We start from the raw sequence: 6,182 nt of genomic DNA, 5'->3' as shown, positions 1-6,182 counted from the left end.
GCAGCAGGGAGCGGTCCGAACGGCCGTGCATCATTTGTTTCCTCTTATTACCAAGGCTCCATCCACTTGATTTCATCCCTATATTCTCTCTTTCCTAAAATGTATTGAAAACATTTTACTCCAATGTTTACAATATACAACGGTTGTGTACATACAGCCTGAGATCTGTTGTCGAGACTATCACAAGAACAATATTTAAGCTGGCCATTAGCTATGCAGGCACCGACAGCCGTCTGAGAGAACGTGCACCGCTGTTACAAGACATCCACTTGCAGGCAGGGAAATAATTTTGTTTCAGCTACATTTGATGCATCACGTGAATGTATTGCGTTTCTTGGCCTTGGGTCTCTTGGCCGTCTTGGCTTTGAGTTTCGTGGGCATCATACCATAGGCCATCCTTATTGATCATCTCCTCCCTAAAAGCAGTGTAGTACGCCGGGTCGTCCAACATCTGGGTTGGCATATCAACAAACAGGTTGCGGGCGTCGGGAAAGTGTTTGTGCGGATCGCCCGTGGGCACTTCCTTTGCGTGCCGGTGGACTTGCCGGTCACAGGTGCGGCGTTAAGAGGCATGGCTGTTACAGAGATGGCAGTGAGCATCGGCACCGGAGCCATTAACTCTGTCATCAGCAAGCTAAACGACCTGCTCGGCGACGAGGTCAGCAGCCTGGTCGGGACAGCCCTGCTCGGGAAGAAAGTCAAGCTTGGTATCCAGTACCTGAGAAACGAGCTGAGCACCATGAAAGCGGTGCTGCTCAGGCTCTCGGACATGGAGGAGCACATGGACCCGCAGACCAGGGAGTGGAGGGACAGGGTCCGGGATATGTCGTTCGAGATCGAGGACTACATTGACCGCTTCGTGCAGCGCCGCCGTGGCCATGGAGGCTCCCAGTCCCGGGGGGTGACGGCCTCGTCAGCAAGGCCGTGAGAAAGATCAAGGGTGTGTGGGATGACTTCCAGACTGGGAAGGAAATCGATGAGCTCAAAGCCATGGTCGTCGAGGAGAGCGAGCGGCGCAATCGGTACAACATTGACCAGTGCCTCCCGCCGCCTCCACCGCATGTTCCCTTGGACCAAGCAGGACTACGCACGCAGTACGTGGCGGTCAGAAATCCGGTCGGCATTGACGGCCCCCGGGAGAAAATATTTGGGTGGCTGGTGGAGCAAGACGCGAAACCAAACGTGGTGGCCATCTTTGGGATTGGAGGCTCCGGCAAGACCACTCTGGCCTTGGAGGTGTACAACAAGATCCAAGAACAGTTTGATTGCCGGGCTTTCGTCTCCGTTTCTCGGACTCCTGACATCAAGAGGCTTTTAAAACATATCCTCTTTCAAGTCAATGAAGAAGAGTACAACAACTCAGAAATGTGGGATCTGGAGCAGCTTATACTCAAGCTCAGGGAACACTTGAAAGACAAGAGGTAGTTATTCCTGATTTCTTCTTTCTTTAAGTATTCTAATTCTGTCTCAAATGGTTTCATGAATGATAACAGGCAATCAATATTGATCGAGCCAGAACATCCTTACAATTTTTTTTCCATCCCATAAATTCTGCCGTGGCAACATCATTCTTGCCTGTGATGCACCGTATTAATCTGGAACGTATTTTCCAAATCTTGTTTTGGTTCTGAGTTAATTTTTAGTTCTGACTCTAATTTTGTTGGTACATTAATTTGATCAAAAAAAATTCGAGCTTATTTAAATGGAGAGAGTTTCTTAGATATATTTTCATCATGTATCTCACTGCCCTATTTCTGATATTTCCCCGAACATCACCTCATATGCCTCTTCCCTTGACCCCTTCACCACTAATGTCGAAGCTCATTTAAACGTTGCTTTAACAATTAAATGATAATTCTGTTACTATCATGGACTAGCTTTTATTGCAAAAGACCTGCAGATTATGGTGTACAGCGGAACAAAGAATGGAAGTACTCTAAATTTATTCAATATCTGAAGCATAGTCTAGCTTGTTCAATCTCTTCTGTACATGTGGCACTTTGGTCGCATGTGGAGAGAAGCCTATATGTTATTCAGACCACTTCAGAACAAGCAATGTTCATGTGATTAAGGTACTCTCACATGTACGTAGATTAGAACTTAGTATCAACACAGAGACATTATGGGTGTAGTTCCCATTATTGCTATGGTCGGCACTCTCTCTTTTACACAATATAAGGCATATAAACTTTGAGCTTAAGCCAGCTTGCGTTGCAAGTCAAGTGAGATCTTCCCTATTTATCTTTCTCTCTACCAAGCATTTATGTACAGCTACCCAAACAAACTATTCTAATCATCAACAGTTAGAAGCTTTCTCAATCTAACTACCGCCTTAATTGCTGTGCATATTGATAATATGCTCTATATTTTGCATGGAATGGAGATCTAACGCATTCCCCAAACAAACGAATGCAGGTACTTGATTATTGTTGATGATATCTGGAGCACATCGGCTTGGCAACATGTGAAATTTGCCTTACCTATTGATAATAACAAGCGAAGTAGAATAATTGCTACAACACGTAGTAAGAATGTGGCAACGTCATGCTGTGCTGACATAGACGGGCATATGTATGAAGCGAAGCTTCTAACTGTTGATGATTCCCGCAGTTTATTCTTTGGAAGAATCTTTCCTTCAGGCGAATGTTGTCCCCAAGAATTGCGGGAAGTAGCAGATGAAATTTTGAAGAAATGTGTTGGTTTGCCATTGGCCATAATCAGTATAGGAAGTTTATTAGCCAGCAAAAGTCGAACAGTCAAAGTCTGGTCAAAAATACGGAAGTCTGTTTCTTCTGCAGTCGAGAAAGATTGTCCACTTGACCAAATGAAGAGAATATTGCTGCTTAGTTATCTTGACCTTCCACACCATTTAAAGGCTTGTTTTTTATATCTGAGTGTCTTTCCGGAGGGTTACTACATTGACAGTAGATTTTTGATATGGAATTGGATGGCTGAAGGCTTAATCGGTGGAGAAAACAGAGAAGATATGGAGAGGCTTGGAGAAAGCTATTTGAATGAGCTTATCAATAGAAGCATGATTCAAGCAAGAAAGATTGGGGCAGATGGCACAAGAGTGAAAATCTGCGGAGTCCATGATATTGTGTTGGATTTTATTACATCTCAAGCTGCGGAAGACAAATTTGTCACTGTGTTGATAGATGGTAAATACCCTTCATGGAAGATTCGCTGGCTGTCCCTCCACTTGAACTCTTCTGAAGCTGCAGATTTGCCAATAAAGGATGCATCGCATCTTCGGTCACTTAATATATTTGGACCTAGAGGTAAGCAACTGCCTCAAAATTGTGAAGCTTTGCGAGTGCTGAATATAGAAGGCGTTGTGAAGTCTAAGAACTGTCACATTGAACACATTGGAAGTTTCTATCAACTGAAGTACCTGAGGATCATTGGTTACCAGATCACAAGTCCCGACACAACCATAACCGAGCTTCCGGAACAAATTGGGAATCTGCACCATCTAGATGTATTGGATCTTAGAGGTTATAGAATTCTGAAACTACCAGCAACTATTGTTCAATTAAAGAAACTAGTGTGCCTTTTTCTGGATGAAATCTTTACTCCGCTGCCTGATGGAATTGGGAATCTGCAATGCCTGGAGGAGCTATCAGGGATCAATCTCTGTAATGCATCTGTAAGGTCTGTTGAAGGGCTCGGCGAGCTGACCAAACTAAGGGCGCTGAAGATTAAATGGATTTTAGGTTTTGATAGGGTTCTCGATGAGGAAGATCACATGAGAGTGTGTGCCTCAACTCTGTCCAAACTCGTTGCAAACAGCCTCCACTCGCTGCACTTCACTGGGATCAAAAGCTCTGATTTCTTAAATTCGTGGGTGTTTCCGAGTGGCTCCTCTCCTCCACCTCTCCGGAGGCTCTTCCTGGAGGGGGTTGGAAATTTTGATTTCCCCGCCATACCAAGCCAGATCAGATCCCTCATAAACCTCACCCGCCTTAGCATCAGATATGTTCGTGAAATGGGAGAGGAAGGTGTCAATATCCTCGGCAGTCTACCCATGCTGCTCTCTCTTACAATTCTGCTGCTCTATACCCAACGCCAGAGTTGTGTCATCAGCAGCCAAGGATTCCAGCGTTTAGTGAAGCTGAACTTCCATGGCGAGACCTGCTTGATGTTTGAGCCAGGAGCCATGCCAAAGCTCCAGAGGTTGAAACTAGTTGTGTTCCGATGGCCAGAGCAGTACAACCCTGGATTGCTCCACCTCTCAAGCCTCAAGCATGTCAGTATCTGGAACTGGAGGCGGGATCGTGGTGTGGAGGATTTGATGGATGAAATCAGAAGCGTCCATCCCAACCATCCAATACTGGACAGGAGGGTCTGAAGAGGCAAATTCGCAAGGTGCAGCAGCTAACCTGTGGAGGATGACATGTAGTACAGAACTTGCTGGTGGTTGAGAGTTAAGTCATTCAGCAGTATTTGCAGGCGGCACATGCAGCATCCTGTAGCACGGGTGCCAACAGTGCCCACACTCTTATTGTAACCCCACCCAGATTTACTTCCTAACAGGACCAAAGCATGCAGTGGCTCTTTTTTTTTATCTAAATGCACTATTGCATTACTTAGTGGACGGAGCTAAATCGTCCGCCACAAGATGTTGTACATTCGGGATTACATTGTCTGAACATAGCTCATCCCCAACATTCAGAGTACATCCATATGCTGCTAGAGAATGTGCTACTTGGTTACAGCTCCGATTACAAAAACTGAAGACACAGTCATAGATATTTTGTGCTATGTACTCCTTCAAATCAGCTAGTGCGAAACAGACAGGCCACAGATCATCCTCTCCGCCTTCCATGGCTTGCTTCAGCAGCAGCGAATCGGTTTACCTTATTAATCCCCTTCGCTCCTGCTAGTTTCGCTCCATAGAGGGCAGCCAAAATTTCTGCATGAAAAGGGTTCAGTACACTCTCCAGCTTACCTGCTCCACATGCAACTACCTCCCCTTCTTCATTTCTTATGACTGCACCCCAGCCTCCTGACTTGGTGTCTCCACAAAATGCTCCATCAGTGTTAATCTTCAGGATACCTTGAGGAGGTTTTTTCCAGCTACATATTTTCCCACTTGGAGGTGCCTTTTCCTTCAAGAAAACTTGAATGTATTCATTAGTTTGTTTCAAAATGATATAATAAAGTTCATCAATACCTCTTGTTTTACCTTCTTCCCTGATATTATTTCTTTCTTGCCACCATTGCCATAACAACACTACTGTCTTCACTTTGGTCTCTTCCTCCAGACAGATTATCTCATTAACAACCTCTTCTGCAGATTGCTTACTCTTCAGTTTTTCCCTTATTTCTTCCAGCCCCAATACTTGCCATAACCTGACAATTTTCTTGCATTTGAAGAATAGGTGACCACCGTCTTCTGGAATACTTGAACATACAGGGCACGCCTGATCTACTTCCATACCTCTTCTTTGTAAATTATTACACAAAGCCAGAGAATTGTGAGCCAACCGCCAAATGAAGTGCTTGATATGGTTTGGGCAGTTTATATTCCATACCTTTTTCCACTGTATTCTCTGTTCTGTGTTCATCACTGAGGAGCTGGATATTCCTTGTAGACTTCTGCGCATTGCATCTTCAACATATAGATGATAAGCTGACCTGACCGAGAATAATCCTTTTGAATTATAATGCCATGCGGGCCTGTCATCATAGTCAGTATTTATCGGAATATTTAGAATTGTCTTTGCATCCTCTTCCCAGAATATTTTGTTTATTAGCTCTTTATTCCAGCAACCTTCATCGGTTCTTATGAGGTAAGCAACTTGTTCCACTGCAGTATCGTCCAAATTGTTCCATTTTGGAGTAATGGGTTTTCTGGTATGATCTCTTGGGATCCACGGATCATTCCACACATTTACATTCTTCCCGTATCCAATTCTCCATATTATGCCTTTTTAAGCAAATCAATCCCTTTCAGGATGCTACGCCAGGTATAAGACATACCTTGCCTCGCCTTTGCGTGGAGTACATTATTATCGGGGAAGTATCTTGACTTTAGCACCCTTCCACATAGAGAATTAGGATTATGTAGTAGCCTCCATCCTTGTCTTGCCAACATTGCCATGTTGAAAGCATATATGTCTCTAAATCCAAGACACCCTTCTCCTTTTGGTCTTGTCAATTTCGTCCAACTTATCCAA

General features: G+C 44.3%; 1 pseudogene; it reads left to right on the top strand.

Annotated features, from left to right (window-relative positions):
* The first annotated feature begins 571 nt into the window (after positions 1–571).
* LOC123163962 (disease resistance protein RGA5-like) lies at positions 572–4,835 on the top strand (annotated as a pseudogene).
* The last annotated feature ends 1,347 nt before the right edge of the window (positions 4,836–6,182 follow it).

This window comes from Triticum aestivum, chromosome 1D (assembly GCF_018294505.1).
Source record: "Triticum aestivum cultivar Chinese Spring chromosome 1D, IWGSC CS RefSeq v2.1, whole genome shotgun sequence".
Lineage (NCBI taxonomy): Eukaryota > Viridiplantae > Streptophyta > Magnoliopsida > Poales > Poaceae > Triticum > Triticum aestivum.
The sequence above is the reverse complement of the archived record's forward strand: the minus strand, read 5'-3'. Positions and strand labels throughout refer to the sequence as shown.